Genomic DNA, 25,037 nt, shown 5'->3' on the forward strand with positions numbered 1-25,037 from the left:
TGGGTTCAAACCTTGGCTCTGACACTGACTAGCTCATTCATTCATTCATTCACTCCAGGTATTGCCTGTCTTCTGAGTGCTGGCCCTGTGCTGGGCAATGGGGAAATATCTGAGAACGAGGCAGACACAGTCTCTGCCCTCATAGAACTTGTAATCTAGTGGGCAGACATGGGCACAAAACACACATTTTGAAATTAGGGCAATGAAGAAAATAAGACAGTGTAGTAGGCTTGAGACCAGCAGGGCTGCCCGTGGCTAAGACAGTCAGTCAGGGAGAACTCTCTGCGAGGAGGGGTCATTTAAGCAAAGACCCCAATCATGAGAAGAGCCAGATCCAGGAGGCTGGCCCTAACGAGGGGGAGGCTCAAGAAGTGCCTCGTGTGCGGGATAGAAGGAGGTGCTTGCTCTCAGGCTCAGCCATGCACAGGTTGGCATCTGAGAGTGAGAGCCCTCCTGAAAGCTTTGCCCTGGAGATCTCACTTGCCCCAACCTAGTCCTGGGCCTGCTAGGAAGGAAAGGAAGGAAAGGCATCTAAGCAAAGGGCACAGCAAATGCAAAGGCCTCGCAGTGGGACGAGCCTGGCGCACTGGGGCAGAGAGAGCCAGGGAAGAGTGCAGTGCAGGGATGGGGAGGAGGGTGAAGCTGGAGAGGTGGGGATGCAGACCACAGAGGGCCTCCAAGGCTGTGCTGAGGATTTGGTAAGGGAGAAGCTCTCTCGTGAGGGCGGAACTGGTAATCGTCGTGGATGAGGTGATATTTGCAGGGGAGGTGGGGAAGACTCAGGACACATTTCCAGGCTGGGTGATTTCTTGATTGATGTACGAGAGATTAGCAAGTGCTTCATTTCTCAGAGTCTTTAATATTCTTCATCTGGGAAGTGCGAATAATAATATCAGCCTCCCCAGAGAAAGTACCATAGTTAGCATAGTGAGTCACCTGGGTCAGCCAGGAAGTTCATGGCACAGCCAGGACTGGAACCCAGGCCCTGCTCTCCAGGACGATCGCAACAGGCAGGGGCTGGGTCTTGGCATGAAATTCTCCAGCGATGCCATCTCCCAGCCAAACAGGCCTCGGCAGCAGGGGCTGGATTTTCTTCTTTCTGAATTGTGCTCATGCATGGGGCTGGTTATCTAACTTGGCTGAAGTTTGAGTCCTGGGCCTGTCAACATATCCTTTTAATTATTATACAAACGGTGCATGTTCGTGGAATAAAAATTAGAAAATGAAAATAAGCAAGAAGAAAAAGAACAGAGAGAGAAAGAGGGAGGAAGGCGGGAAGGAAGGAAGGAAGAAAGGAAGGAAGGAAGGAGGGAGGGAGGATCTAAACCAACACATGTACACCTAGATGCATTATATAAGGACCTTCATTGCAGCGTCCTTTGACATAACAAAAGCTTCCAAACAGTGTGAGTATCCAAGAATAGGGGCCTTCGTAGCTGTATGAATTAAAGAGTATTTCAATCCTGTGCTGAGACTGAACTGAATAAAGCAGATATCTCTGCACTGATTTGAAACAGCAGCCAAGATGTAACGTTAGCCTAGAAAAATGAGATGCAAAACAGTGATTATAGAATGCTACAAAGTGTGTGTGTGTGTCTTAAGGAGAGAGCAGCGAGGAATGTGTTTACCTATCTGCTGGTAGATGCACAGACCATCTCTCAGAGAGCCACACGGCTCTGGTTTCCTGACTTTCCCGGGGGGAAAAACGGCATGTCAGAGATGGGGGGAAGGATGATATTTTGCCTGTCCATTTGCACTGTTGAAAGAAAACTTTTGGCGTTTTTGTTTTTGTTTTGCCATGTGTGTGTCTGTCTTCTGTGCAACATTTTAGCAATATTTGAAAAATCAGAGACTTCAAAAGGCCTTGAGATGATCTAGGCTGGTGTTTCCCGAAAGCGCCTCCAAATCTCAGGATTCCAGCGAGGTGCCTGTGGGCCATGGGGCTTGGGGTGGAGCTGCAGGCTGCCTGACCCTCCTTACTCAGAGAATTTTCTCTTTCATCTTTTTTTATAGGTTGGACAAGTAAAGGTTCAGCTGTAAAAAGGGTTTTGCCTGCTTTGAAATGAAATGTTTGAAAAGCTTTGATCTTGAATAATCTCTTCATTCGACTGATGAGGAGACAGGAACCCAGAAAGGAGAAAAAAGGATAGTCTCAGAGTCAGGTAGACCTGGGTTTGAGTCTAGCTTTGGCTGTGTGCCTTGGATAGTAAATTTTCCTCCTTGAACCTTGGCTTCCTCCTCCAGGGAGAAAAACCCACCCGAATGTGATTAGTCCACAGATATCAAAAGTGGAAGTAGACCCTGAGTCCTTAGTTAAGGACCAGAATGATCTTGGCAGAAACGTGCACAGGAAATCACATGGCCTCTGTCTCACCATCGGGTGTTCCAGGAATGGCAGAAGTGTTCCCTTTTCCCCATTTCACTCAAGTCTAGAATCAGGCGTATCTCAGTTTGTTAGAAGTCAGCTCACTACAAAACCCAGGTATTCCCTGGGACACATTCAACTACAAGGGGCAGGGAAACTCAACTCAAATGACTTTATCATTAAGGAAGTGTGTCTTCCTGTACATTCAGAAACGCAGAGAAGGCGTGGTGGCTCCGACAGGCATGCATTCAGCTTCAAGGAACACAGACCCTGACCCCTGGCAGGGTTTATTTATATTGTCCCCTGCTACAAGAAATCCAGAGGCACCCAGAGCTGATGGGGTGACTCAGGGGTGCTACCGGGGCTCAGGTTCTTTCCCAGTTTTGTTGTGGTTGTTGTTGTTTTGAGACAGAGTCTCACTCTGTCACCCAGGCTGGAGGGCAGTGGTGCGATCTTGGCTCACTGCAACCTCTGCCTCCTGTGCTCAAGTGGTTCTCCTGCCTCAGTCTCCCGAATAGCTGAGAGTACAGGCGCCCACCACCAGGCCAGGCTACTTTTTGTATTTTCGGTAGAGATGTGGTTTTGCCATGTTGACGAGGCTGGTTTTGAACTCCTGACCTCAAGTGATCTGCCCGTCTCAGCCTCCCAAAGTGCTGGGATTGCAAGCATGAGCCGCCATACCTGGCCACTTTCCCAGTTTTTGCTCAGCCATCTCGAACGCGTGTCTTCTGTCCTCATGGTTGGCCATAATCGCAGCATGACCATTCCACCCTCAGCTCATATCCACATTACAGGCCGGAAGAGGGGGCAAGGGCTGAGCAGTGTGTCCACCATGTTTGTCTCTTTTCAGAAAGCTCTTCTGGGGGCCCCATGGGGCAAATTTGGCTTCCACATCATTGGTCGTAGTGGATCATGTGGCCATTCCTGGCTGCAAGGCAGTCTAGGGGAGTGAGTGTGTTTTGCTGGCTCATTGCCATCCCAATAAAGTCAGGGTTCTGTCAACAAGGAAGAAAAGGAGCAAGGGCATTGGGCAGGCACTGAGCAGTGTCTGCCCCAGTAGTTCAAGAACTGTTGATACAATGGCTGAAAGACATCTTCTAAAACCTGTGTTCTCTTTCTTTTTCCATTCTACCATCCTCTGTGTGTGGGCCTCTGTCCTGAGACTTGTTTTATCCCCTCAGTTTCAGGCGGTGGTCCCTTCCTTGATAGCCATATGCTGATGCCCCCTCAAGCAAAAGAGGGTTCTCCCACCAGGGAGGAGAGTTGAAAAGAGCTGTGGTTGGGCAGTTGACGATGTCTGTTCCACCTCTATTCACCAGAACTTCTTCCGTCCCATCCTCTTTTCAGTTCAGCTTACTGCAATTTCATTTCCATGTCACAGCATGGATCACTCACCTGTGCCTACAAGAATGCTGCCCGAGAAACCACCCCCAACCTTTTATTCTCTTAAATAGGGAGTTGCTGCAGGTTGGTGGACCTTGGCTGGACCCATTAATATATTTCCTGTTCAGCTGGAGGTCTGCTGTCCCGGCTGGGCTGGCTCTGCTCTCCCTCACGGGTCCCTCATCCTTCTCCTGGGACCAATGGGCCATTCTGGGCACAGGCACAACAGCCACGTGGAAACATGCAAGAGACCTTTTTTTTCTTTTTTTCTTTTTTTGAGATGGAGTCTTGCTCTGTTGCCCAGGCTGGAGTGCAGTGGCGTGATCTCGACTCACTGCAACCTCCGCCTCCTGGGTTCAAGCGATTCTCCTGCCTCATCCTCCTGAGTAGCTGGGATTACAGGTGTGTGCCATCATGCTCGGCTAATTGTTTTGTATTTCTTTCTTTCTTTTGTGAGATGGAGTCTTGCTCTGTCACCCAGGCTGGAGTGCAGTGGCACAGATCTCTGCTCACTGCAGCCTCTGCCTCCTGGGTTCAAGTGATTCTCCTGCCTCAGCCTCCTGAGTAGCTGGAATTACAGGTGTACATCACCACACCCAGCTAATTTTTGTATTTTTAGTAGAGGCAGGGTTTCACCATGTTGGCCAGGCTGGTCTCGAACTCCTGACCTCGTGATCTGCCTGCCTTGGCCTCCCAAAGTGCTGGAATTACAGGTGTGAGCCACCGCGCCTGGCCCAGTTGTTTTGTATTTTTAGTAGAGATGGAGTTTCACTGTGTTGGCCAGGCTGGTATCAAACTCCTGACCTTGTGACCCGCTGCCTCAGCCTCCCAAAGTGCTGGGATTGCAGGCATGAGCCACCACGCCCGGCCACATGCGAGAGATCTTAAAGCCTGGTCTCAAAATGACACACTGTCACTTTCATCTCATGCTATTGGCAAAAGCATGACATCCCACTGTCCTCCTTATCATTGCTGTTTGCTGATGCTCCTCTGACCTCTCTTTGTTTTGGTCTCATGTATGGGTTCCTCTTCTCTCTCCCTTCAAACACTGTGGGGCCCTAAGCATTCCGTCCCAGCTCTTCTCTTCTGTCTCTGTGTGTGGTCTCTGGGCCATCTCAACCATTCTCTAGTTTTTAGTCACCACGTTGGCACCAATGACCCCCAAATCCATTAGTGGGCTCTCTCCTGAGTCCAGTTGCCAACTGGGCATGCCATCTGAACATCTCACAGAACCCCCAGATCTTTCTCCTGCTTTGACCTCAGCACCCTCAGCCTCGGGCCCACCTCAAACTCCCTCCTCCTTTATTCCCACAGCACACAACCCCCTCCATGCAGCTGCCCAATCAGGGAACCTGGATGTTAGCGAGCCCACCTATCTCCATGGTCGTGCTACAGCTGATGCTGATCATGACCACCGGCTGAGTACTTCCTGTGCGCCTTGCAAGGACGGGGCTAAGCCTCATCCCAGTATTTTCTGATTTAATTCCTGAAACACCACCACCCCATGGAGGGAGGCACTGATATCAGGTTGTCTGTATTCCATATGGTGCACGCCCTCGTGGGACAGATGGCTTCTTTCAGAAGCTGCAGTGATCTCTCCCAAAGCGATTGGTTCTGTCAATCCCCAGTGGAAAATCCTTCAGAATTCTCATTGTCCCGGAGACCTGGGCGGAACCCCTTGGTCTGAAGTGGTCAGGTCCAAGATTCTTTCATTTATTCACACACGAAAGGAAATGATTGCACTCACTCCATGTGCCAGTCAGCCTCTGGGCACTGGAGAAACACGAGAGACCCCAGGAACTTAGGCCCAATGGCAAGAGAGAAAATAATAAATATCTAACATGCCAGGTAGCAACGAAGAGATACGAAGACAAATAAGGCAAGGCACGGGGAGAATTATTGATGAAGGGTCACTATTTCAGGAGGGAATTCAGGGTCAGCCTCTCTGCTAAGAAGGGATCGCAGTGAAGTAAGGGGGCAGCAAGTGCAAAGGCGCTGGGTAGAAAGGGGCTTGGTGGCCGTCTGTGCAATAAGTGTGAGAGGTGGAGGAGGCCACAGTATGAGCGTGGCTTCTTCCCTGAGTGAAGTGGGGAGACATAGGAGGGTTTTGGGCAGAGGGCCCTGCCCTGACTTTGATTTTTACAGAATCCCTCTGGCTGCACGTGGAGAACAGTCTTCATGGGGGCCAGGAAGCGGAGAAGTCTGCAGCAGGAAGCGAAGTTTTGCAGGCCTCATAACACTTAGATCACAGAGAGGATTCAGGGGTTTGAGTGACATTCTCAAAAGACACAGGAAAACCAAACAGGCTTTTCGAGTTAACCAGAACCTGCCAGAAGATGGACGGTGCCCGGCATGCCCTGCCCCCAGGCACCCCGGTCCATGGGCCTTTATGCAGCATCCTCGGCGGGTGTGGATGCTGTGGTGCTGGTATAGCTGGTGGGTTTTCCCCTGTGCCTGCCTCTGGCTGTTGAGGATGGTGCTGGGGAGGATGTGAGCACTTAGCACTCCAGCGTGGTCTGGGCGATGGTGGCCCAGCTCCCGCCAAAGACGCTGACTTCTTTGAACCCGAGAACAAACATTGACGTTCTTAGTTCTGCAAAAAAAAAAAAAAAAAAAAGACCTGCATCCATGCACTCTCTATGCCCCTCCATCACCAAACTCACTTATCTCACTGCACAGTCCTTCAGAGCAAAACACAATGTATTTATGTCTGTGGTTTAGGTTCCCAAAACCTGTGACATCAGATAAGTGTGATGTTCACAAAAACAAACATTGCAGAAAGGGGAAAAAATGACCAAAAAGAAGCCGCTGGTTTCAGCCTCGACTTCCTCTCCCAAGAAAAAGGGGCTCTATCTGGCTGAGGGTTCAACGTATTGAGGCTGGGGGGCCAGAGGAATGCCGTCCTACCCTCTGTCCAACTGCTCGCGTCTCAGTCTTTGGTGTGCGACTCTCTGAGCCTGAAAAATCTCACCTACAAAATGGAAGTGCCAATCTCCACCTCTTGGGACTCATAAAAAAAAATACAATGATAATAAAAATATACCAATAATTGCTCATCTTTGGATCCGTTATGTTCCACAGGTCATTTCCTTAGTAAATCCTCATTCCGGCCTGTGTTTTGCCTTCATGTGGCGTGGCTACTAAGAACATCTCCAGTTGACAGCTGGGGAAACTGAGGCTTCAAGTAGGAAAAATAGGCAGTTATAAAACGCTGCATGGCCACTTTCAGTTTTTAGAAAATGCAAACATGTAATATATGTATTAAATAAATAAATAAATAACAAAATATAAAAATATAATTAGGCAAAAATGCTTGGCCGGTTAAATGCCCAAAAGCCCCGGTGGTTTCCTGGATATCAGAGTGACCACTGAGGCAGGAGTCCCACCACTGTCTCTTTCTCGTCATTCCCGTCTCGGCAAAGTGTCACCTCTGCTGAGAGGCCCTCCCCAAGCTCTTGCCTAAGGTGGCCCTCCAGTCCCTCTTATTCCACTCACCTTATTTTATCTCTTTACGCCCTGTCTGTCGCTGAAATGCACCGTATTTTTCCATCTGTTTCTGGGCTTACCACCTGTGTTCCCTGCTAAAGCTTCAGACCCACAAAAGCAGGAACCTCACCCCGTCCCCAGAGCCTTGCGCAGTGCCTGGCACTAGAGGATCTCAATACAGATTCCTGGACCAATGGAAGGTGTTTTCTTATTTTTTAAAAATGTACTTTGGGCAAGGTGGCTCACACCTGTAATCCCAGCACTTTGGGTGGCTGAGGCGGGAAGATCGCTTGAGTCTAGGAGTTCAACACCCATCTGGGCAACATAGTGAGACCCTATCTCTATTTAAAAAAATTAAAGTATTAGCAGGGCGTGGTGGTACCTGCCTGTAGTTCCAGCTACTCCGGAGGCTGAAGTGGGAGGATTGCTTGAACCCAACATTTCAAGGCTGCAGTGAGCTGTAATCATGCCACTGCACTCCAGCCTTGGTGACAGCTAGACTGTGTCTCAAAAATAAAAATAAAAAATAAAAAAATTGCTTTGCTTTTTAAAAAGCAAAGCACACCATATGAGTTATTTTTATTTTATTTTATTTTATTTTATTTATTTATTTTGAGACGGAGTCTCGCTGTGTCGCCTGGGCTGGAGTGCAGTGGCCGGATCTCAGCTCACTGCAAGCTCCGCCTCCCAGGTTTACGCCATTCTCCTGCCTCAGCCTCCCGAGTAGCTGGGACTACAGGCGCCCGCCACCTTGCCCGGCTAGTTTTTTGTATTTTTTAGTAGAGACGGGGTTTCACAGTGTTAGCCAGGATGGTCTCGATCTCCTGACCTCATGATCCGCCTGTCTCGGCCTCCCAAAGTGCTGGGATTACAGGCTTGAGCCACCGCGCCCGGCCATGAGTTATTTTTAATTGTTGTTTTAAGTGCTGGTCAAAAATGAGCTGGCAGGAGCCTCAGCAGGAAGGCACAGCCTCGGCGGGCTTATCTGGCTGAGTGTGAAGGAAGTGGGCATCCTGGCTTCCCACAGAGTGAGTTAAGCAGCGAACATCCCAGAGTTTCCCAGCCCAGCCTGCCCCCAGTTCTCTGGCGCTGGAGATCTCCCCGCCTGGGACAGGGTTATCTTTGAATGACAGCGTGTTCAGTCTCCCCTGTGGGGTGAGGCTGCCCTGAATTTCGGGGGCAACAGGGATCCCCTGGGCCAAACACAGCCCCCAGGAGGTGTTGCTTGGCCCATGCAGTTCAAACAGCTTGGAATTTTGGCATTATTTAAAAAATCAAGACATTTTGGAAGGAAACTTAAACAATGCTCCCAAAGGGCACCAAATAAGATGAGAATAATTAGATGGGAAGATTTCACATCCTTAAGATGACAATTCTGCCAACATATATAAACTTAATGAAATTTAAAGTAGTGACCCACGGGTTTTTTTAGTTGGATAAAACAATCTTTGAGTTCACAAAGGAAAAGGTACAAAATAAAAGAACAATGGGAAGGATCAGTTAATATCTCAACTCACTGGGAAAATGGAATATTTAATCCAGGACCCCAGCAGAGCCCACTATCAGCAAAAAATAAAAATGGACTCCCATCTTCTACTACAAATCCAGAGATCTCACGTAATACGTCTGGCTTGTCCAAAAGTCCCGACCACACTGGGCCCTCATTTTTACGAGGCAGCAATGGATTAGAGTTGCATCTTGGGGACTCTCCACTTCACCACAGTCTCCACCACTCCCTACCGCATCCCACCTGACTGCCTTTAATCATCTGGGTGTCTTGCTTGGGCGTTCGTAGCCTCTGAACTCACTAAACAACAATGGGACTCAGGGAACCTTTGAAGCTGGATTTCTGCTGTTAGCCACCTTTGTACTATTTTCATTTTTCTTAGTGGAAATGCTTATCTAGAGGAGGGATATGGCTTAAGGCATGATTAAGAGCATGGACCTGGGCCGGGGCACGGTGGCTCATGCCTGTAATTCCAACGCTTTGGGAAGTTAAGGTGGGAGGAATGTCTGAGGTCAGGAGTTCAAGACCAGCCTGGGTGAGAGAGCGAGACCCTGCCTCTAAAAAAGAAAAAAGAAAGAAAGAAAAAGAGCATGGAGCTAGAAGCTAGAGAGGCTTGAGCAACCTCTAAAGAGCGACTTCCCCTCTCAGTGCCTCAGTTTCCTCCTCTGCCACATGGGGATAATAAGAGCTGTCGCACACCATGTTAGTTGCAGAGATTTGTGCCATTCTGCAAAATTCTTAGCCCAGTGCAGAGTCGGTGCCAGGGAAACAGTGGTGATGACAAAGACCTTCCCTTCACGTCTACAGCTTTTAGTTCTCAGGCTTCTAAGGGAGGAAAGAAAAAGGAAGAAACGAAGGGAGGAGGGTGCAGAGCGGAGGATTTGCTTTTACCTTTGATCTCCTTTTGCCAAAAAGGAGGGGAGAAAGTAAATAAACAGCCCTGGCCTCCTTTGATTCCAGCGCCTGCCCAGCACAGAGCTCCAGAACTGATAAGAACCAGCCAAGTTCTAATTGGGCAACTCCACCCTCCTGACCAGGCCTTCCCTTGGCATTTGGAATCCGGGACGCCAAAGCCCTCCCCTGCACCCCGCTGTCAGTGTGCACCGTTAATGCCCTTCTCGCCTTCCTAACCACGGGAGAAAAGATGGAGAGAACTTCCCCGCTGTGGAACCCCACACAAAACAATCGGGTGGGTTTGGAGACGAGAAAAGGGGCTTGGAAAGCGGCTTCCAAATACATTAGAAACCCAGTCCCCCAATTCCCAGGAAGAAGCCCCCACACTGGGGACTTGTGGGAAAACGAAATGCTCAGGGATTTGTCCTGGCAATGAATTAAGCAGAAGGCGGGCGAAGTTCTCGGTGCAGAGCAGAACCACCCCTCCCACCCCCCAGTGGTTGGTGGAGAGAAGCCGCGTGGCGCCGTGGGTAATGGTGTAGCTTTGAACCCGTTCGTTTATGGTTGTGTGACTTTGGGCAAGTGACTCGGCCCTGTCGAACTTCAGTTTCTCATCAGCCCTAGCACTGGACTCATGGGATTGTTAAAGGTTAACTGAGGTTGTGCCCATCGGGTGCCTGGCGCATACATAGCAGGTGCTTGTGATTGGACACTGTGATTATAAAATGGCTTAGGGAGTCCCAGGATGGCCTCAGGAGGAGAGAAAAAAAATGCCCAGGCCTCATGTCCGGAAAGATGAAAGAGGATCAGTTCGAAATCTCTAAAGGCACCAAGGGCCATGCAGTGGCCAAGGTCAGGCACCGGGTCTGCTTGAAGTTGAGAGGAGGTAAATTCAGGACAAAGTTTAGTATACACAGAAGACATTCCCTCCACATTCCCCCAAGGTAGGCCCCAGCTGATGGCTTTAAGAACTTCCCCAGGGGCTCTGCTAAATAGCTCAGAGGCAGAGGGCCTAGGAGAAGAGGCAGAGGTGAGGGGTACCTCCACCCTCCCACCCCGCCCCCTTCTTGGCTCTGTGACCTGTGTGCCTGGCCTCAGTTTCTCCACCTGTAAAATGAGGCCATAATAACACCAACCCTATAGGTTTTGAGGATAGAATACATGGCATTCAGTTGGTGCTCAATGAATGAACAAAAGTCACAAACCACAACTACTTCTAGGATGAGGCAGTGGAAATGGTTGTCAGCAGGGGAAGAACTGATTACTCTTGACTCCGTCCTTAGAAAGAACGTCCAGCCTCAATTCCACATCCACGCCCCGTCCACCTACCCTGGAGGCAGGGGCTTGCTCTGCTTTGCGCATTCCCGAGTCCCCAGGGCCTGGCATAGAGCAAGTATTGGTGGAAGTATTTGTTCAATGAATGCATGAACCTGGATGCTCTGTGGAGTCAGCCTCCACTGAGAGCAAAGGGAGGCACAGAGAGGCCAGGTAATTTGTCCAAGGCCTCACAGCCCCTTGCCTGCCTGAAGGCAGAGCTGGAACTGGGGCTGAGCTGAGCCTGGTCTGCACCCCTACTTGCTCTGGGCCTTCCCCTTGGGGAAGCCTGCTGTCCCCTTCCTGAACACACGCTGCCCAGGCTTCCCCCACCTGGCAGAGCAGGCACAAGGAGCTCCTCAGGTGACCCTTTCACGAATGTTCCAGACGCTCACCGCCCTCGGCAGGGACTGGCCTTCCTTTCTCTCCCTGGTAGGCTAACGGCCACCAGCTTGCCACCTGCAGGCCTCGTCTGGCTTCAGACGAGCTCCGTATGACCTGCACTGTGTGGTTTTGTATAACCGGCACTGCGTGGGTTTCCTTCATCGTTTTGAATCGTTTGCCAACATTTAATAATTGGCGATTTCATACAAAACCCAGAATTTCCAGTTTCTTCTGGAAAGTCGGCCTCTCTGGCCACCAGGTCTGCTTTTTTCTGGCCCTGGTCAGCAGGAGCTTCATCCTAGGCCTATTCAGTCCCCTCACTCTGACCTGGTGGTCCTCGCTCACCCCTGGGCCTACTCTCCCAGCCTTGAAGCCTCCTCACATAAAGGCCCAGGCCTGCACGGAGACCAGGCCACCCACTCTCCCGCCACCATGCAGGGCCTCCTCCATTCACCCTCAGCCCGGGCACTCGCAGGGAAAGCCAAAAAGGCAGGATTGGAGCCGGACTCTAGGTGTGCAGTAGACAGAATAATGACCCCCAAAGGTGCTCTCCTCCTAATCCTCCGAGCCTGTGAACACGTGACCTTACATGGCAAAGGGACTTTGTAGGTGTGATTGAATTCAGGGTCTTGAGATGGGAAGATGAGTCTGGCTTATCCAGTGGGCCCAAGGCAGTCACCAGGGGCCTTATGAGAGGGAGGAGGGAGGCGGAGGGTCGGGCCCAGAGACATGATGGTGGAAGCAGAGGTGGGAGCAGTGCAAGCCAGTGAGTGCCACTGGCCTCAAGACAAGGCATGGATTCTCCCCTGAAGCCTCCAGAAGGAACTCCATACTGCCCTGCACCTTGCTTCTCCCCTCGCAAGACACACTTTGGCTTTCTGACTTTCAGAACAGTAGGGTCACGAATGTGCATCATTTTCAGTTTGGTGTAATCTGTTACAGCAGCAACGGGAAACATCCCAGGGTTCGAACCCAGGCTTGGCCACTCCCTGGCTGTGTGCCCTGGGGCAGGTGACAGAGTGCTGAGCCTGGGCTTTCCCATCTGAAAAGGGGGTAAGCAGAGACTTCTGTTAGGTGGGGGCTGTGTGTGAGGGTGAAGTCAATGGCACAGGGAAGGTGTGGGGCAGAGCCCTGATGGCACATGCGCTAGGTGCTACCACGGTTAACATCACGCTCTTACTTCCTCTCACTTCTCTCACTGTCATTGAAACCAACTCAGAGCAGGCTTTTGAATCTGCCCACTGCTGCCCAAGATAAAGACGAAACTTCCTGCTTAGGATCCTACATAATCTGCCTTGCCTAATAATAGTAATGATTAAAACAATAATATCCACTAGCACTGATGAAGCACTTGGCAAGAGCCAGGTACTAACTATGAATTAAACTCATTTAGGCCAGGTGCAGTGGCTCATTCTCATCCCAGTGCTTTAGGAGGCAAGATGGGAGAATCCCTTGAGGCCAGGAGTTCAAGACCTGCTTGGGCAACATAGTGAGACCCCCATCTCTACAAAAAATAAAAAACTTCGCCTATGTACCTATAGTCCCAGCTACTCAGGAGATGCAGATGGGAGGATTGCTTGAGCCCTGGAGGTTGAGGCTGCAGTGAGCTGAGATCTCACCACTGCACCCCAGCCTGGGTGACAGAGTGAGTGAGTCTCTGTCTCAAAAAAACAGACACACACACAAAATCATTTAGGTAAGATGCAGCGGCTCACACCTGTAATTCCAGCATTTTGGGAGGGAGGCTGAGGTAGAAAGATTGCCTAAGGCTAGGAGTTTAAGCCCTGACTGGGCAACAGAGTGAGACCTCATCTCTACTAAAAAATTAAAAATTAGCCAGGCATGGTGGTGTGCACCTGCAGTCCCAGCTATTCGGGAGGTTAAGGCAGGCAGATCACTTGAGCTCAGGAGTCGGGAGGCTGCAGTGAGCTATGATCAAGCCACTGCACTCTAACCACGGTGACAGAGTAAGACTCTGTTTCTAAAATAAATAAATAATAACTTCAAAAATTCATTTAATGCTCACAACAATCCTATCACTTTCCCTATTTTTCTGATAGGTAAACTGAGGCCCAGCAGTTTAAGTCACTTGCCCAGGATCCTCTGGCAGGCTGGTAGCTAGCTGGGATTTGAACCCACGTGGTTGGGTCTTGGAGCCTGGATGCTAACCATGGGGCCATGCTGCCTCCATCTGTGAGCAGACCAGGGAATAACACTCAGGGCCCCAGGGAGTGGCCAGAGACTCAGTGACCATGGCCTCCCTCCACTCACTGCCTGTCCTAGGCACAATCCTGGACCTGAGAGATCTGAGGGTTGTTGCTCCTCCTGGTACACAGTTTGTACCCATGAGTGTGTTTATTTTGCAAAACAGTTTCCAGCAGTACCCACTCTCTGCTGGACACCTGGTTCCTGAAAAAATGTAGAGCCCTCCACTGTGCTTAAGACTGTGGAGACAGGCCGGGTGTGGTGGTTCATGCCTGTAATCCCAGCACTTTGGGAGGCCGAGGCAGGTGGATCACCTGAGGTCAGGAGTTCGAGATCAGCCTTGCCAACATGGTGAAACCCCATCTGTACTAAAAATACAAAAATTAGCTGGGCATGGCGGTGGGCACCTGTAATTCCAGCTACTCAGGAATCACTTGCACCTGGGAGACGGAGGTTGCAGTGAGTTGAGATCGCGCCATTGCACTCCAGCCTGTGTGACAGAGCAAGACTCTGTCTCAAAACAACAACAACGGCCGGGCGCGGTGGCTCAAGCCTGTGATCCCAGCACTTCAGGAGGCCAAGACGGGCGGATCACGAGGTCAGGAGATCGAGACCATCCTGGCTAATACTGTGAAACCCCGTCTCTACTAAAAAAAATACAAAAAAACTAGCCAGGCGAGGTGGCAGGCGCCTGTAGTCCCAGCTACTCGGGAGGCTGAGGCAGGAGAATGGCATAAACCTGGGAGGTGGAGCTTGCAGTGAACTGAGATCTGGCCACTGCACTCCAGCCTGGGTGACAGAGTGAGACTCTGTCTCAAAAACAAAACAAAACAACAACAACAACAATAAAAGATTGTAGAGACAGATGCGTGCCTAGGCTGTCACAGCCCAGTGAGGGACAGCAGGGGCCTGGGGGCAGGGGGAGGTCGAAGGAAGCTCCCTGAGGTGGGGTCATCTGAGGAGAAGCCCAAGGAAGCTGATGCTGGCATCCTTGAACTGCTAGGCTGAGTACTGCAGAGGATCCACCTAGGAAGGCCCTGGTGAGAGGGAGCCTATGTGCTTGGAGAGGTGGATGTGGTCACAGATGGCTGGAGTGCTGGAGAGAGTGGAAACGTCAAGAGGTCGACCTGGGCTCGGCCACTCACTGTGTGACCTTGGGCAACCTTCGCCACTTTTCTGAGCCTCAGTGTCCGCATCTGTAAAATGGGAATAAGGATAGCAGCCACCTCCTGGGGTGATTCTGAGAATTGGATGCATCAGTACGTGTGAAGGTCAGTGCTTGGCGTCACGAAGGGCTGTGTCAGTGCGAGTCAGTCTTGTCGCTGTGTTTATTATGAATATGAAGCATTGAGTTGTCAGCCTGCACGCCACCTCCCCCTCCAATCAGCTCCTCAGATGCAGAAGCTGTGGAGCTCCCACAAGTGCATGGGGATGACCCGTGCAAGACCAGTGAGGACCCCCTGCCTGTGGGGAGGGATGTTTTCCCAAGAAGTTTCATGTCCACCATCCCCGACCCAGAATCCAGACCGGCGTCCATACTCCCTGGGGTTCCCAGCTTCAGGCAGCTTAGCCCTCTGCCCAGTGTTTGCCCTCCGTGTCCCTCCTGTCCTTTTGTGTATGACACGTGTCCTTCCCCCGCTCCCTTGAGCTCCTTCCTCATCTTCACCAGTATCATTTATCAGTCACACCTAATGCCCAAGTTTCTCTTTTTCAAGCACATTAACAATGCGAATTGCTGAGAGTTTTTGAGCATTTGCTATGTGCCTGACACTTTCATTCATTCGTTTATTCATTCAGCAAGTAGCCTGAACACATCCTGTGTGCGCTGAAGTTCCTCAGAAATAACAGACAAAGGTCCTTGCACTCCCTGCCGGGTTTAACATCTTGCAGGTGGGAAGTGGAGACGATCGTAAAGAAACCGGCAAAGTCTACAAACTATTCCTTGTACACATAAACTCCCTGAATCACAACGATAGCCTTATGAAAGGTTTTCCCCCATTTTTCAGGTGAGAAAAACCAAGGCTCAGAGAGAAGGACTTGCCTGAAGTCACACAGCTATGAAACGTCCAAGATTCGAACCCACACCTATCAGACTCCAGAGCCTGTGTGCCTTCTCTCCCCGGGAGCCTGTCTACTAAGATGTTGGCCCAGCTCCACATACAGTCATCTGCCTCGCGAGCAGCACATTTCAGAAGCTCCACAATGTCTGAGGTTGGGGGTGTTTGTACCCAGGGGCACAGCTCACTCCCACAAGGCCCTGGGCAGGGTGAGCTCTGCCCTCCCTTCCAGCAGCCTCTGACCGGGAAGGCCAAGTACACTGTCACTCTCTGGCCAGAGCCTGCGGGAACAGGACGTCCTGGTCCTCCTGCTCTGGTGGGGCCCAGCAAGCTATTTTTGGGCACGTTTATTGATGGGACGTGGGTGCCCAGCTGGACTCCTGATTCAAGAGGAAGGCCCCAGGCTGGCCCAGGGTGGTTCTGCTTCTCCAGGCCCTTGGCTGCCTTGGAACAGCAGCCATCTACTACACCCCAGGTCAAGGGTGGAGCCTGAGCTGGCTGGCTCCAGGAAGAGCAAGGGTCCCCATGGGTGTGGCTAGATTTGGGGGGTCACACAGACGACTACTATTTCCCACAATTCTGGAGCCTGATTAATTCATAGGCAGGCAGAACGCAGAATGAGTATGACAGCAGGTTTTGAGGTTAGACTTGGGTTTAAACCCCTCCTGTGTCTCCTACTAGCAAATTTACCGTGGGCAAGCCAGGCCAACTCCTGGAGGCTCCGCTTCCCTGCCTGCGAAATAATAACAGTCCTTACACACAGGGAGGGAAGGAAGCTGGAATCAGATAGTCCCCACAGCTCAGAGCCTGGCATACAGTAAGTACTCAATAATGAATAATAACTTTGCAAATAATGATGGACAGCTGGCATTTATTGGGAGTTTAGCAGGTGTGAGGCAGTGGGCTAAATTATTGACATTTTAAAAAATCTCACTTCATCCCCCAACAATTCCTGGAGGAAGGTGAATGGTGCCCTTATGGGTGCCATCATTATTCCGTTTTACAGATAAGAAAACTGAGGCGCACAAAGAGGAATGATTTACCTGATATCACCCAGCAGATGTGTGGCAGAAAAACCTGCCTTTGAACGCCGGCCCTAAGAGAAGACAGGGCCAGGCTGCAGAGCTGCGCCTCATGCCCCCATTTCCCTCCCAAGAGGACTGGTTACAAAGACCCTGTCAACACTTAAGTCCACGCCATATTGTGCGCCCCTCCGTCCCCCCCTGTCCCAGGAGGTAACCTCCTGGGCCTTCCTGTTGATGGAAATTCAGACACCAACATCCCTGAATATTCTCTTGACCTTCTTCCTGCCCTTGGGGCTATTTTGTTTTCCTGGTTCATGGGCAAAAAGTCTGCAAGACACTGGTTGGGTTGGCAAAGGCTCTGGGCTGACTTGGAGGCCGCTATGCTGTCTGTGCTGGGGTGGGTGTTGGGGGCCCAGCGGGCAAGAGAGGGTAGAGGCTTGCATGCCCGGGCACCTCAAGGCCCAAAGTCAATGCCGTGTTTCCTTGGTGAAGTGCTTTCCTGGCCTGCACCTGCTTGTAATTCAACCCAGTGCCCTGAGGGTACATTGCAGCCTCCTTCCGCTGAAAGAAGCTGCCTTTTGTGATCTGTCCTCTGCCTTTCTAGCCTTCTTTCCCACCACTGGAACCCCTCCGAAAAGAACATGCTTTGCCCTGCTTCCAGGCCTTTGGCCCTGCTGTGCCCTCCTCCTGGGCCGCCTTTCCTCCATGGTTCTCTCACCACGTGCTTCTTCTGCTGGTACTTCAGGGCCCGTACACTGTGAGGCCCTCCCAGAATCCCCCCAGCCCCCTACTTGGGGTTGCCACTGCGACAGAGGGACATTGCTTCCAGAACTACATTGTACTCTAGACTACAATGCCCAGCTGGTGAGCTGACACCTCCATGTAGGTTTCACGCAAGCCCCTAAGCTTCACCAAGCAGAATACTCCATTTATTTCCCCTCCTAAAACCCCAGCCCTGCCCACCTGTCTTCCCAGCTCAGGAAATACAGCTGCCCTCCACACAGGTGTTCAGACCAGGTTCCGGTGGCCCCTTGGTTCCGGTTTCCCTCACCCCACAATCCCATCCATCCCAAGTCTTGCTGACTTGACTGCCAAATACATCCCAAATCCGTGCCCTTGTTGCCACTTTCACAGCTACCACCGAGGTGCAGGCTGCTACTGTCCTTGCCCACCTGAACTGTGGCAGTGAGCTCCTCCTCCCTAGTCTCCTGGCTTCCAGCTTTGCTCCACTCAATCCACACAGTCAGAGGAAATATTTCAAAAGACAAACTGGCCAGGCGCAGTGGCTCACGCCTGTAATTACAGAACTTTGGGAGGCTGAGGTGGGTGGATCACTTGAGGTCAGGAGTTTGAGACCAGCCTGGTCAACATGATGAAACCCCGTCTCCACTAAAAATACAAAAATTAGCCAGACGCGGTGGGGCACGCCTATAATTCCAGCTACTCGGGAGGCTGGGGTGGGAGAATCGCTTGGGCCCAGGAAGCAGAGGTTGCAGTGAACCAAGATCGCACCACTGCACTCCAGCCCGGGTGACAGAGTGAGACTCCATCTCAAAAAAAAAAAAAAAAAAAAAAAAAAAGACAAACCAAGTCATGTCCCTTCCCTGCTTAAATCATCCACGGCTCCTCACCCCTCTTAGAATAAAAATTCACCTCCTACCTTGGCCTATAAGACCTTGTATAATCTGACCCTTGCCCACCTCCCCAACCCCATACCTACCTCTCTCCATTCACTCTGCTCCTGCCACGCTGGCCTCCTTCCCATTCCTGAACTAGCAAGCTTGTTCCTGCCTCTTGGTAGAAACTTGCTCTTCTTTTTGCCTGAACCTTCTTCAGCCAGGTATCTGTCTGGCTCACTCTCTCACTTTATTCAGGTCTCTGCTCAAATATCACCTCCGCCGAGAAGCCTTCTATGACTTGCCCATCTCAAATACTTCCCTCCGTCTTCTATCCCTCTACCTGCGTTATTTTCCTTCACTGTAGTTATTACTGTCTGACATAGTACGTATTTGTCAGTATTTTCTTTTTTTTTAGTCTTATTCCATTGTCCAGGCTGGAGTGCAGCGGTACAATCTCGGCTCACTGCAACCTCTGCCTCGTGGGTTCAAGCGATTGTCCTGCCTCAGCCTCCCATGTAGCTGGGATTACAGGTGTCTGCTAACATGCCTGGCTAATTTTTGTATTTTTGTAGAGATAGGGTTTCAGCATGTTGGCCAGGCTGGTCTCGAACTCGAAAGTGCTGTATATATCAGTATTTTTAAAATCTGGGGGCCAGGCACAGTGGCTCACACCTGTAATCCCAGCACTTTGGGAGGCCGAGGCGGGTGGATCACCTGAGGTCAGTAGTTCAAGACAAGCCTGGCCAACATGGTGAAACCCCGTCTCCACTAAAAGTACAAAAAATTAGCCAGGCGTTGTGGTGTGTACCTGCAATCCCAGCTACTCAGGAGGCTAAGGCAGGAGAATCGCTTGAACCCGGAGGCAAAGGTTGCAGTAAGCTGAGATGGCACCATTGCAGGCCAGCCTGGGCCACAAGAGTGAGGCTCCATCTCAAAAAAAAAAAAAAAAAAAAGAAGAAGGAAGAAAAAAAAAATCTAGTTTACTGTTAAATGTTTAATGACGCCTTCTCAACAAGGGTGGGGGGGAGCCCTGATTTTTACACGTATCCGTTTCTGTGGTGTAAATACTCCCATTATGGTCCATTTGGAGCTGCCAGTGTGACTTACTGAGCGTGGCATTGGGAAGACCATGCTATACTGTTTCCATCGTGGGATATGGCATATGATGTGATATGACACATCAGACGTCAGTCACTTCAGGGACACAGAGAACAGTGAAATGCTGAGAAAGTGACGATCTGTGAGCAGTTGTTACCTTTGTTTTTGTTGTAATTTATTTAACTGGAAGTTCGTGCAATTTAATTCTTAGTGATGGCTGTGTGTGAAACTAGCTGGCAGAATTCGTGAGCCAGTAGGAGCTGGTGCCAGCAACCCCACTGGTTGAAAGCGACACGAGGGCAAGGATGTTTCCACCTTGTTCCTGGCTGTTTCCTGGGGCCTGGAACAGTAAGTAGAAGGAGCTCAGGGTAGGTGTTCAGCCCGCATTTGTTGACTATTTCATAGTGCACCTGTTTGCATCAGAGAGCACAAACTGTTTGCCTCAACTTGACTTCACGCGCTGAGTCCAGCCCACAAGCGGGTGTCATTTGGCTCTCAGAATGTTTTTGACATTTTTACGACATTTATTGCCAACATTTAAAAGCCAAAGGTTTTTTTGATTTTTTTTTTTTCATGAAATCTCACATAAACCTAGATTTGTAGCTTCTCCTGGAAAATCAGAAGCTCTGGACCCGACTCCCTCGTGACAACAGAGGCTGGAGCTGAGGGGCGCGCAGCCAGCCCCTTCAGACTGGGCATGGGCTCGCCAGTTTCCACAGGCCCCACCCCTCCCCACAGGCTCACACTGGGCCCACTTCATTCGTTAACATAACCCGCCGGGCCTGTGGATATTTGAGTTGCAACTGCCATCTTGGCCTCCATCTTAGCACTTGTCACAGTGTGGGCCTGTCACAGTGTCCCCGCCAGACAGTGAGCACCTTGGGGACAGGCTCTGTGAGGGAGGCCCCCTGGGGTCCCCAGTCTTGGCACATAGTAGGTCCGCAGGTTCTGGAACTGGATTGTTTGTTGACCAGTGAATGCCAACCCCCACCCAGTGACCCGAATTGGGGCACGCACTAAACTCAAGCCCCGACCGGAATGTGACAAAGAGGTTGGCCGAGGCCAGGGTTTAAAAATACCCCAGGGCTGGTCAGCTGCGAGGTGCTCGGAGGTGTTGAAACAACCAATCCAACGCTGGCTGGAGGCCAGTGCACCCACTTTGCTCTGTGTGATGTGGGCTAACGGGAGGGGTCACCAGCAGGTCCTGGCGTGCGGGGGTGGGGAATGGGAGGACTAGGTGCAGCCCCCTCCCCCACGGCCCTGCTTGGGAAAGGTCAGAGATGTTTATAAACAGCATGGGGTGACATGACATAATTTCGCATAAAGGGTTACCAGGCAGGGCATGAACACAGGCGGCCTCCCCTGATGTTTCCACGCCGCGGTCTCCTGGCGTCAAGAAAGCGGGATGCTGCTAGCACTGTGGTCTCCCTGCAGCCTTCAGAGCCATGGCCCAGCCCACCGGAGCCAGGCTTAAAAATAACGCTCCCAGCACAGTCTCCTGGGGGACAGCCAGCATGGGGGCTGGACAGGGAAGGAGCGAGCTCTGCTGGAGCGCCCACTGGATGCCAGGCACGTCAGAGGCATGAGCTCATGGAGCCGCACACGGGCCTTGGGAGGGAGGGACTGTCATCCAGATGGGGAAACTGAGGCGCAGGGAGTGGTGCCACTGGCTCAATGTTTCCCAGTAAGCGGCAATACTGCCACGCCAATCCATGAGATGAGTGACAAGAAGGCAGGCTCTGTGTCATGCTGCTGTTCCCGAGTCCCTGGAACAGCGTTTGGCCTTAGCAAGCCTCAGGAGGCAGCTCCTGTGGAGCTTGTCCAGGATCGAAACCCGCTCTCCCACCACACCTTGTCTCCATCAAGGGCAGCCCCATCCCTCCAGATGCTCAGGGCGGATACCAAGGCATCATCCTGAACTCCTCTCTTTCTCTCACCCCCACACCCTGTGCTTGCTGCTCCATCTAGACACAGCCACCCCTCCCTGCCCTGGCCCAGCCCCACCTCCCTCACCTGGCCCCTGCAGGAGCCTCCTTCCTGGTCTCCTGCTTCCACCCTCATCCTAACAGTCTTGCCTCCATCAGTGTCCAGAGTAACACATTAGACTCATATTGTCCATCACCTGATCGTATTAGGATGCAACAGTGAACAGAACGCACGTGGCCCCATCAGCGTGGAGCTGATGTTATGGAATGGGGGAGGAAGGGGTATCAGCCTTCACAGGTAAATGAAATAGATCATGTTTCCAATGGCAGTGAGTGCTAAGGAGAAAAATAAGCTGGGGAAGGAGGAGGGGAGCATCAGAGAGGAACAAATCTAAATAGGGGGCAGAGGGCAGGGCAGGAAGGGTCTCACTGAGCAAATATTTGAGTATAGCTTGAAAGAGATGAGGGATTGGGCAATGGGGATTTCCAGACAAAGGGCACTCCTGGTAGAGGAAACAGCAGGTGCAAAGGCCTGAGACTGGACCATGCCTGGCATGAGCGAGGATGGCAGAGAAGAGGCCAGTGTGGCTGCAGCAGAATGAGTGAGGGGCAGCATGGCAGGAAGTGAGCTCAGAGAGGTAAAGGGCAGCGCCCATAGAACCTTGCACGTCGAAGGAAGGACTTAGCTTTCCTCTGGGGTAGGTGAGAGCCATGGAGGGTTCTGAACGGAAGAGGGCACAGTCTGACTTCATTTCTGAAAGAATCCCTCCAACTGGGTGTAGAGGATGGGCTGTCAGGAGCCAGGGGGAAGGGGACAATCAGGGTGACTGCAGTGGCTCAAGCAGAAGAGAATGGTGAACAGGCCCAAGGGGTGGCTGTGGAGGTGAAGAGGCAGGGAGAACAGATCTCGGATTCCAGATCTATTCTAAGGTGGAGCTGACAGGGCATGCTGCTGGACTAGATGCAATCAATAGAAATCAAGAAGCCAAGGATGTTTGTGTTTCTGTTAACACAGGAACAGAAAACCAAACACCGCATGTTCTCACTTATAAGTGGGAGCTGAATGATGAGAACACATGGACACAGGGAGGGGAACAACACTGGGGCCTGTTGTGGGGGTGGGGAGGGAGAGCATCATGATAAATAGCGAATGCTTGCCGGACTTAATACATAAGGGATGGGTTGATAGGTGCAGCAAACCACGATGGCACACATTTACCTATGTGACAAACCTGCATGACCTGCATATGTACCCCAGAACTTAAAATAAAATCTAAAAATAGAAGCCAAGGATGGCTCCAAGTTTCCAGATAGAGCAGCCAGAAGGATGGAGCTTCTGCCTTACAGAGATGCCCAAACACCATGCTGGGCTCTGGGAAGGATGGGAGTGAGGCGGCCCTTCCCCGGGGGGCACACGGGTCCTGTGTGAGGGTCATCCCAAATACATGGGCTTTGCTTTATGAAATTCCCTGCTGATTCACATCAGGATTATTCTCCAGCTCTTCCTTCCCATCCCTGTCCCTGAGTCCCTTGTAAATTGTGCAGGAGCCACCAGGTCCCTCCTCCCCCGCGATTCCTGAAGAGCAACAAACGCTCCTATAGCCCTTATCATGTGCCTGGCAGGATCCTAGCCCTTTATTTAAACTTTGTGAACCCATCTGATCATCACAGCAATTCCAGGAACTGGGACTCTTATTACACTTATTTCATAAATGGAGAAAAAAGGTCCAGAGAGGTTAAGTCACCTATCCAGGATCACACGGCTAGCAAGTGGTAGAGGCAGGATACAATCCCAGGCAGTCAGGCCTAGGCCTCATGCTCTTAACCACTACACTTACTATCTCATGTTTGACCATGAGGAGTCAAACTGGGTTTGAGAGATTGGGTGAGGGGAGAGGGCTTCAGCCACTGCTTCCACATAATAGAAACAGTTGCCGTTTTCTGAGTACCTCTCCTGTGCCTAGTTCTATACCTAGGCTTCCTCTATTCTCCATATCAACAGAAGGGGGGTATTACAAGGATTGCACCCATTCTACAGATAAGAAAACCGAGGCTCCGAGGGGAAAAGTCATGTCCACAGTTACAGCCAGGACTGAGAATGTGGAGCTCTGGGACTCCAGACCCCAGTCTATCCCCTCCTCCACGCTGTCTGTGCTTGTCACCCACTTCCTGCCTTGGTGGTGAGAGGGCTGCTCGGGGGTCAACAGCCACACCACATTTTCTTCTTGCTGGAAGCAGACGGAGGAGAAGTGACAGCACAGCTGCACGGATTCCCGCTCTCGGGGCCTGTAGATTTTGTCTGGCACAGTCGACGTGTCTGAGGCCAGCTCTGGGCCAGGTGCCGGAGAGACCGAGACAGGAACACAGAGTGGAGGGTGAGAAAGATCGAGGCCCTGGGTGGCTTTGATGAGATAGACAGTGGTGGGGTTGTCACAGAAGTTCAGAGAAGCCACTCAGAGGAGCAGGTGCACGTGAACCTTGTGCCCCGGGCAGCCTCTTCACCTCTCTGGATCTCAGTTTCCATCTCTGTGACACAGGGTGGTCATACCTGCCACCGCATCTCACAGAACTGGTCAGGACTAAAGGTGAGCGCCAAGGGGACACGCACTGTCTCTACTTTGCCCTCTGCTGTCTTCCAGGACACAAAGAGCACAGGCCCCAGCTTGTTGTAGGCATTCTGGAGAGCTGGCACACAGGAGGTGCTCAGGGCCTGCTGGACGTACGGAAATAAAGAAATAAGCTTCCTTGGGACTTATTTTTCCCCCATAAAGTGAATTATTTCCATGCGCTTTACAAAGACATAGACCCTCTCAACCACCTGGCAAGGTGAGTCCTAAGATCATCTTTGCTTAACAGGTAAGAAAAACGGGCACCTAGAGAAGTTACGAGATTTCACCAAGGTCCTAGAGCTAAGAAGGGATGGAGCTAGGATTTGAATTTCACTCCCTCTGCCTCCTCGGCATTCACAGAACTAATTGCAGAACTGAACTAATAACAACTTGTGTTTTGTGAAGCATCTATTACATGCCATGCGTTACTCCAAACACTTCACATATATTAACTAATATTAGTATCTACCTCAAATGTGTGGGAGAGGTGATATTTTCTTCCCATTTTGCCCATAAAGAAAGAGGTTAAGGGCCAGGAGCAATGGCTTAGGCCTGTAGCCCCAGCACTTTGGGAGGCTGAGGCGAAAGAATTGCTTGAGTCCAGGTGTTCGAGACCAGCCCAGGGAACATAGCAAGACCCCCATCTCTACAAAAATAAAAAGTTAGCTGGGTGTGCTGGATCATACCTATAGTCCCAGCTTCTTGGGAGGCTGAAGTGGGAGGATGGCTTGAGCCCAGGAGGTCAAGGCTGCAGTGAGCTGTGATTGTGCCACTGCAGCCCAGCCCTGTCTCAAATTAAAATTAAAAAAAAAAAAAAGAAAGAAAGAGGTTGGCCATGTGTGGTGGCTCATGCCTATAATCCCAGCACTTTGGGAGGCCAAGGCAGGTGGATCACCTGAGGTCAGGAATTTGAGACCAGCCTGACCAACCAACATGGCAAAATCCTGTCTCTACTAAAAATACAAAAATTAGCTGGGCATGGTGGTGGGCTTCTGCAGTCCCAGCTACTCAGGAAGCTGAGGCAGGAGAATCACTTGAACCCGGGAGGCAGAGGTTGCAGTGAGCAGAGATTGTGCCACTGCACTCTAGCATGGGCGACAGAACAAGACTCAGTCTCAAAAAAGAAAAAAATAAAAAAGTAAGTAAGTAAATAAATAAATAAATAA

The sequence above is a fragment of the Piliocolobus tephrosceles genome, chromosome 20 (assembly GCF_002776525.5).
Source record: "Piliocolobus tephrosceles isolate RC106 chromosome 20, ASM277652v3, whole genome shotgun sequence".
Taxonomy (NCBI): domain Eukaryota; kingdom Metazoa; phylum Chordata; class Mammalia; order Primates; family Cercopithecidae; genus Piliocolobus; species Piliocolobus tephrosceles.